Below are 6,248 nucleotides of genomic sequence, written 5' to 3'. Positions count from 1 at the left end.
GTGCTCGGGGCGGGGCGGGGCCCTGAGGGCTTCCGGCCTGTGCACGAGACGGCGCGGGGTCGTGAGCGCTTCCGGCTTGTGCGCGGGGCGGGGCAACCCTCGCCCCACCGGCGCGGGCGCTGCGCGCGCACCGTCCCCGCCCCGCGGCCTGCCGGGCGGAGCGCCACCGCGGCCTCTGGTGCGGTTGTGGGTGAGCGGGGCCTGCGAGGGCGCAGAGTCCCATGGCCCGGCCGCTGCTCTGAGGCAGGGCAAACGCTCGTGCTGACCGTTTCTTGTTTCCCTTTGTAAAAAGAGCTTTTGTTATCTTGTTTGGCTGTTTCAAAAGTAACACGTTTATTGTAGTAACTTCAGAGTGCAGCTAGACAGAAAGGAACGGAGAAACCACTCGTGATGCGCGCCGCCGGCGCACCTGCATCCGTCCTCCTCCGCAGCGCACAGACGTCTGCGGGACTTAGAGCGGACTCCAGGCCCCGCGCACCTTGGTGACGGGTCTGCGACCGCGCCCAGCATCACTGCCCAGCATTGCACCTGGCACCGCGGAGCCCAGCTTTGCGCCCAGCACCCTCTGGGGTCTTCCCGCCACCGCACCCTGCTGGGACCCAGGCCCCACACAGCGGCTGTACCAGTGCTCCAGACACCTTCATGGCACTTAGGTTTCGGGGTGCGGTACAGGTGTGTGTACATGAGGCCCTATCAGATAAGAACACAAGGAATGGGACACAGGGCTACGGGCGTGTGGCAGGGAGGGCCGCGAGGGCTGGGGACGACGGTGGTCTGCAGAGCAACGTCGGGCTCAGGTCCAGGGCAGGCAGCAGTGGATAGAGAGAACCCACAGAGGAGGGGAGAAGCGGTTGCACAGGGTTCTTGGGTGCTGTTGGCACCTGGGAGATGGGGAGCAGTCTCCAGGTGGGCGCACACACCCTGTGGGGATTAGCCTCTCACTGGAAGGAAGGCCCTGGGAAGGGTGTGTTGGTCCTCAGGGCTGACCAGCCCGGCTCTTGGCCAGTGGGACAGGAAAATGGGTTTCTGGTTTTCACCTGCATTGCTTCAGTTGTCTGTGAGGGTGACATTTCCATTTGTACGCTAATGTGCCCTCAGTTTGTCCATGATCCAGTCAACCAGTTGTTAATATCCTGGCTTTTTGGATTCTAAAAACCGAGGCCAGGGCAAACATTTTAAGAACTAATTCACCATTTGCACCTCATGCGTGTTAGCACCTGCAAGTACAAAGGGAGTTGCAGACACCCCTCCTTGCCATCTGTCTCTTCCTGGCTCCTGACAGGGGCCCTCTCAGCACCCTCTGTGGGCCGGCGCAAGGACGCCAGCTCTCTCCTTGCGTGGTCCCCTCAGAAGCAGCTCTCTCCTCTGGTGATCTTATTCTGCCGTGAGTTCTTTGGACAATGGCAGATTTACTGCCCCTTCCCCTTTGCTCCTTACTCCCCACTTGGTGGAGTGAGCCTTGCAGAGGTTGCTTTGCGCTTGCCACAAGGGCCCCTGGCTCCTGCTGCCTGGGCCTCCACTCCTCTCCTCACAGCTTCCCCAGCACAGTCACGGGCCCCACGGACCTGCACACGGGCCAGAGCAGGTCTGTACCAGGCGCTTCACCCTGTGCAGTATGCTGGACTCTGCAGGTGACATCGTGGGCACTCCAGGAGGGAGAACCTGGGGGCTGGGTGGAAATCACCCAGGCAGAGCGCTAGGCGGTTCAGGACAGTGCCTGGGATGGCCTCGGCCCACTGTGCCCAGCAGGCACCAGCAGCTCATGAAGAAAGCCGCTGGTGGCACCCAGCAGACCTACCCAGGCCTCATCACACTGCGTCCACTCCTGGCGTTTGTACAGATCCATCTCTTCAGACCTGCCTGGCCCAGGTGTGGGTTATGTAAGTGTCACCTGGGGCTGGTTTTCCCAGAGCAGCCCGTTTGCCCTGTTCTGGTGTTTTATTAACAGCACCCTTTTGGATGGTAAATTAGATAGTCACTGGGCTGAGGGGCTTTTGTCTACAAACTCACTGCTTCCAACCATCACAGGGCCATCCTAGAGATGGTCAACAAGAAGGGCACTCTCTACGTAACAGGAAAATGCAGAAGGTTTCCAAAGTCCCCACAGGTCACTGTTCATTTCAGTGGGTTCTGGATCAGATCAGTTTGGTCCAGGTCTCCCAAGGTCCCGCTCTTAGAACTCTCTAGGCATTCAGCAGATGGCGTCCTGTGTTATAAAAGCACACATCCAACCGCAAACTAGTACCTCCCTTCTGACTTCTCCCACCCGCCAGACTGTTACTGTCGGTCATCTGCTCTGGCACATGAGCTCCTCAGCAGTGGGACGTGTCTGCCTGGTTCATGGCCATAAGACCTGTGCTCGTTGCGTGCTGACACACGGACAGCCTGGATGGAAACGGCAAACTCCTCGACACACACAACCCACCAAAGCAGAATTATGAAGAAACAGGACGTCTCACAGACCTGCAGCTATTACAGAGACTGAATCAGTAACCAAAAGCCTCCCAACAAAGAAAAGCTTCACTGGTGTATTCTACCATGGATTTAGAGAAAAAGTAATACCAATCCTTGAATTCTTCCCAAATGTTGAGGAGGAGGGATCAGTTCCTAACATTTCCTCCTAAGCCAGCATTGCCTTGATACCAAAGCCAGACAAAGACTCTACAAGAAAAGAGAACTACGAAAACAACCGTCATAAACCTTGATGCAAAATTCTCAGCAAAATACTGGGAGACTGCATAGTCCCGCAAGTTAGGAAGATGGTACCCCATGGCCAAGTGGGATTAGCTCCTGGAATGCAAGGATGGTTCAGCCTCAAACTCAATCCAGGGGAGATACCACACTAACAGAACGAAGTGGGGAAAGCCCACAGGATCATCTCAACCGTGGCAGAGAAAGCACTCCATAAAATTCAACACACCTTCATGATAAAAATACTCAACAAACAAAGAATAGAAAAACTTTTTCAGCATAGTAAGGCCACATATAAAAAGTCCAAAGCAAACATCATACTCAATGGTGAAAAAGTTAAAAAAAAAAAAAAAAAGCATTTCCCCTAAGATCAGAAATGAGAAAGATGCCACTTTTACCACTTCTATTCAGCATAGTATTGGGAGTTCTAGCTAGAGCAATTGGGCATGCATGAAAACAAACAAACAGCATCTAAATTGGACAGAAAGAAGTAAAATTATCTCTGTTTATCAGTGGCACGCTTTTATGTAAACTCATCAACTCAGGGACTTGAAAGATTCCACAAAATACTGTTAGAAGTAATAAATTCAGGGGCGCCTGGGTGGCGCAGTCGTTAAGTGTCTGCCTTCGGATCAGGGCGTGATCCCGGCGTTGTGGGATCGAGCCCCACATCAGGCTCCTCTGCTATGAGCCTGCTTCTTCCTCTCCCACTCCCCTGCTTGTGTTCCCTCTCTCACTGGCTGCCTCTATCCTGTCGAATAAATAAATAAATAAATAAATCTTTTAAAAAAAAAAAAGAATAAATTCAGCAAAGTTGCAGAATACTAAATCAACATGCAAAAATCAGTTTTGTTCCCACACACTAAGAAAAAACAATCCCAAAAGGAAATTAGGAACACAATTCCATTTACAACAACATAAAAATAAATACTTAGAAATACACTTCAGCGAGGGGACAAAAGACTTGTGAGCTGAAAATTATAAAACATCAGTGAAAGCAATAAGACACAAATAAATGGAAACACCTCCCATGTTCATGAATCAGAATATTAACATTGCTAAGATGGCACTACTACCCAAAATGACCTACACATTCAATGCAATCCCTGCCAAAATTATCATAGCCCTTTTTGCAGAAATGGAGAAGCCAATCATCAAATTCATGTAGAGTTGTAAGGGGCCTAGAAGAACTGAAATGATCCTGAAAAAAGTGCAAAGTTGGAGGGCTCACACTCCCTGATTTTAACACTTACTACAAAGCCACAGAAATCAACACAGTGTGGCATAAGCCTAGACATGCAGACCAATGAAAGACACTAAAAAGCCCGGAAATAAACCCTTGCCCACATGGTCAAATGATTTTGACAAGGGTGCCGTGACCATTTAATGGGGAAAGAACGGTGTTTTCAACACATGGCGTTGGGAAAATTGCATCTCTACATGTGAAAGCAGGACACTGACCCCTACTAACACCAAATACAAAAATTAACTAAAAATGGATCAAAAGCCTAAACCTAAAACATAGGATGAAAACTTCATGACACTGGATTTGGTAATGGTTTCTTGGATATGACATCAAAATGCACAGGCAACCAAAGAAGAAAAAAGAGTTGAACTGGATTTCCTCAAAATTCAAAAAGTTTGTGCGTCAGAGGACACAATTGGTCAACAAAGTGCAACGACAACTGACAGAACGTGAGAAAACATTTGCAAATCATTTATCTGGTAAGAGATCAATATCCAGAATATATAAAGAACACCTATAAGTCAACAACAACAAAAAAAAACCCAGCCCAAATCAAAAATGAGGAAAGGACTCAAATGGACATTTCTCCAAAGAAAATATATAGATGGCCGATAAGCACATGAGAAGATGCCCGACATCATTCATTACTCATTAGGGAAATGCAAACCAAACCCACGATGATGACGGAGTTTCAATGGAAACAAATTTTTGCCTTCAAAAACTAGCATTATATTGAACTGTATGTTGAGGAAATCAAAATAAAAACCTTTACTTCAAAAACAACAACAACCACCCACAGTGAGATACCACTTTCCCCTCATTAGGACAGCAACAACGAACACACACATATCCAACCGGAAAACAACAAGTGTTGGCGAGGATATGGTAAAATTGGAACCCTTACGCACTGCTGGTGGGAATGCAAACTGGTGCAGCCACTCTGGAAAACAGTGTGGAGGTTTCTCAAAACGTTAGAAATAGAGCTACCCTATGATTCACCGATCCCACTTGTGGGTATACACACAAAAGTAAAAGCAGGGACACGGACAGATATTTGCACACCCACATTCCTAGCAGCATTACTCACAACAGCCAAGAGGTGGGAACAACTCAAGAGTCTTTCAACAATGAATGGACAAATCAAATGTGGGTGATACATAGGATGGAATAGTGTTCAGTCTTAAACAGGAAAGGAATCCTGACACTTGCTACAACATGGGTGAACCTGGAGGACACCGTGACAGGTGAAGTAAGCCAGTCACATCGCAAGGCCACTGCCCTGCTTCCTGGGTCCTTGAGTCTGGCCCTGTGCACTTCCCCTCTCTGCATGGCCTCTGAGCCCAGGTCACTTCAGGGGGCCCTTGGTCCCCACCCACCCCTCCCACCAGCCCGTCTCCCCAGGGCACTGTGGGGCATGTGTCACCGTCCACCTTACAGCAAGACGAGCTACAACAGGGCACGCAGCAGGTGCTCAATGCACATCTAAGTAGAAGAGGAGAGGGAGGAGGACTCAGAGAAAAGGTGGGCTTTCTGGAGGCTGACAACAGGGACAGTTTGGGACCCATATGGATGCTTACTTTAGTCTGTAGTCGGCCCGCAGCCCCGAAGGAGCTTCGAGTAAGAGGAAAGCATCTCTGCGGACACTTCCAAATGCGGTGGACAGGTGCAGACGGGGAGGGCAGGGTGGCCAGAACGGCCTCAGGCCCCGGGGAAATCCGGGCTCCTGGCCTGCCCCTCCCTCCCGGGCTGACTCCTCCAGGAGGGACCGAGCTGCTTCCAGCCTCAGTGCTCTGGAGAATGGCACCCATCTGTGTACCTGTCTGTGGAGCGGGGGTGGGGGGGGCGCTGGGGGCGGCCCAGGGCTGATGCTGAGTGCTTCGCAGGCAGTGGGGGGAGCGCTGCTGGAGCCCTTGCGGAATTAAGCAAGCCCCTGGTGAGCCTTTGATAAATGCTGGTGACGCGTCCTTGTTTGTAAACAAGGAGATGGAAGTGTGGGAGGAGGGCTGCCCGGTCCAGAAGGCCTCCCCTGTGCCACAGGGGCCTTGCCGGACCACGAAGGGGTAGAGGTGGACACTGCTGGTGTGAGTACCACAGCACTGCTGCAGGGGACGGTCACTGAGCGGTGCCCAGGCCAGCGCCCTGGGCCTCCCTGCAGACTCAGCACAGCTCCTCTGCACTAACTCGCGCCAGGGTGTTAATGGTGGACAGTGCTTCCCAGAGCCGTGGGCACCAGTTCCGGGGAGGACTCCGGAGGGGAGGGTGACAGCTGCAGTTCAGGTAGGAAGGCGCCGAGGTGCTGCACATGCTGGCC

Source organism: Ursus maritimus, unplaced genomic scaffold, assembly GCF_017311325.1.
Source record: "Ursus maritimus isolate PB19 unplaced genomic scaffold, ASM1731132v1 scaffold_34, whole genome shotgun sequence".
In the NCBI taxonomy this organism is placed as follows: Eukaryota; Metazoa; Chordata; class Mammalia; order Carnivora; family Ursidae; genus Ursus; species Ursus maritimus.
This window is presented reverse-complemented; position numbering follows the sequence as displayed.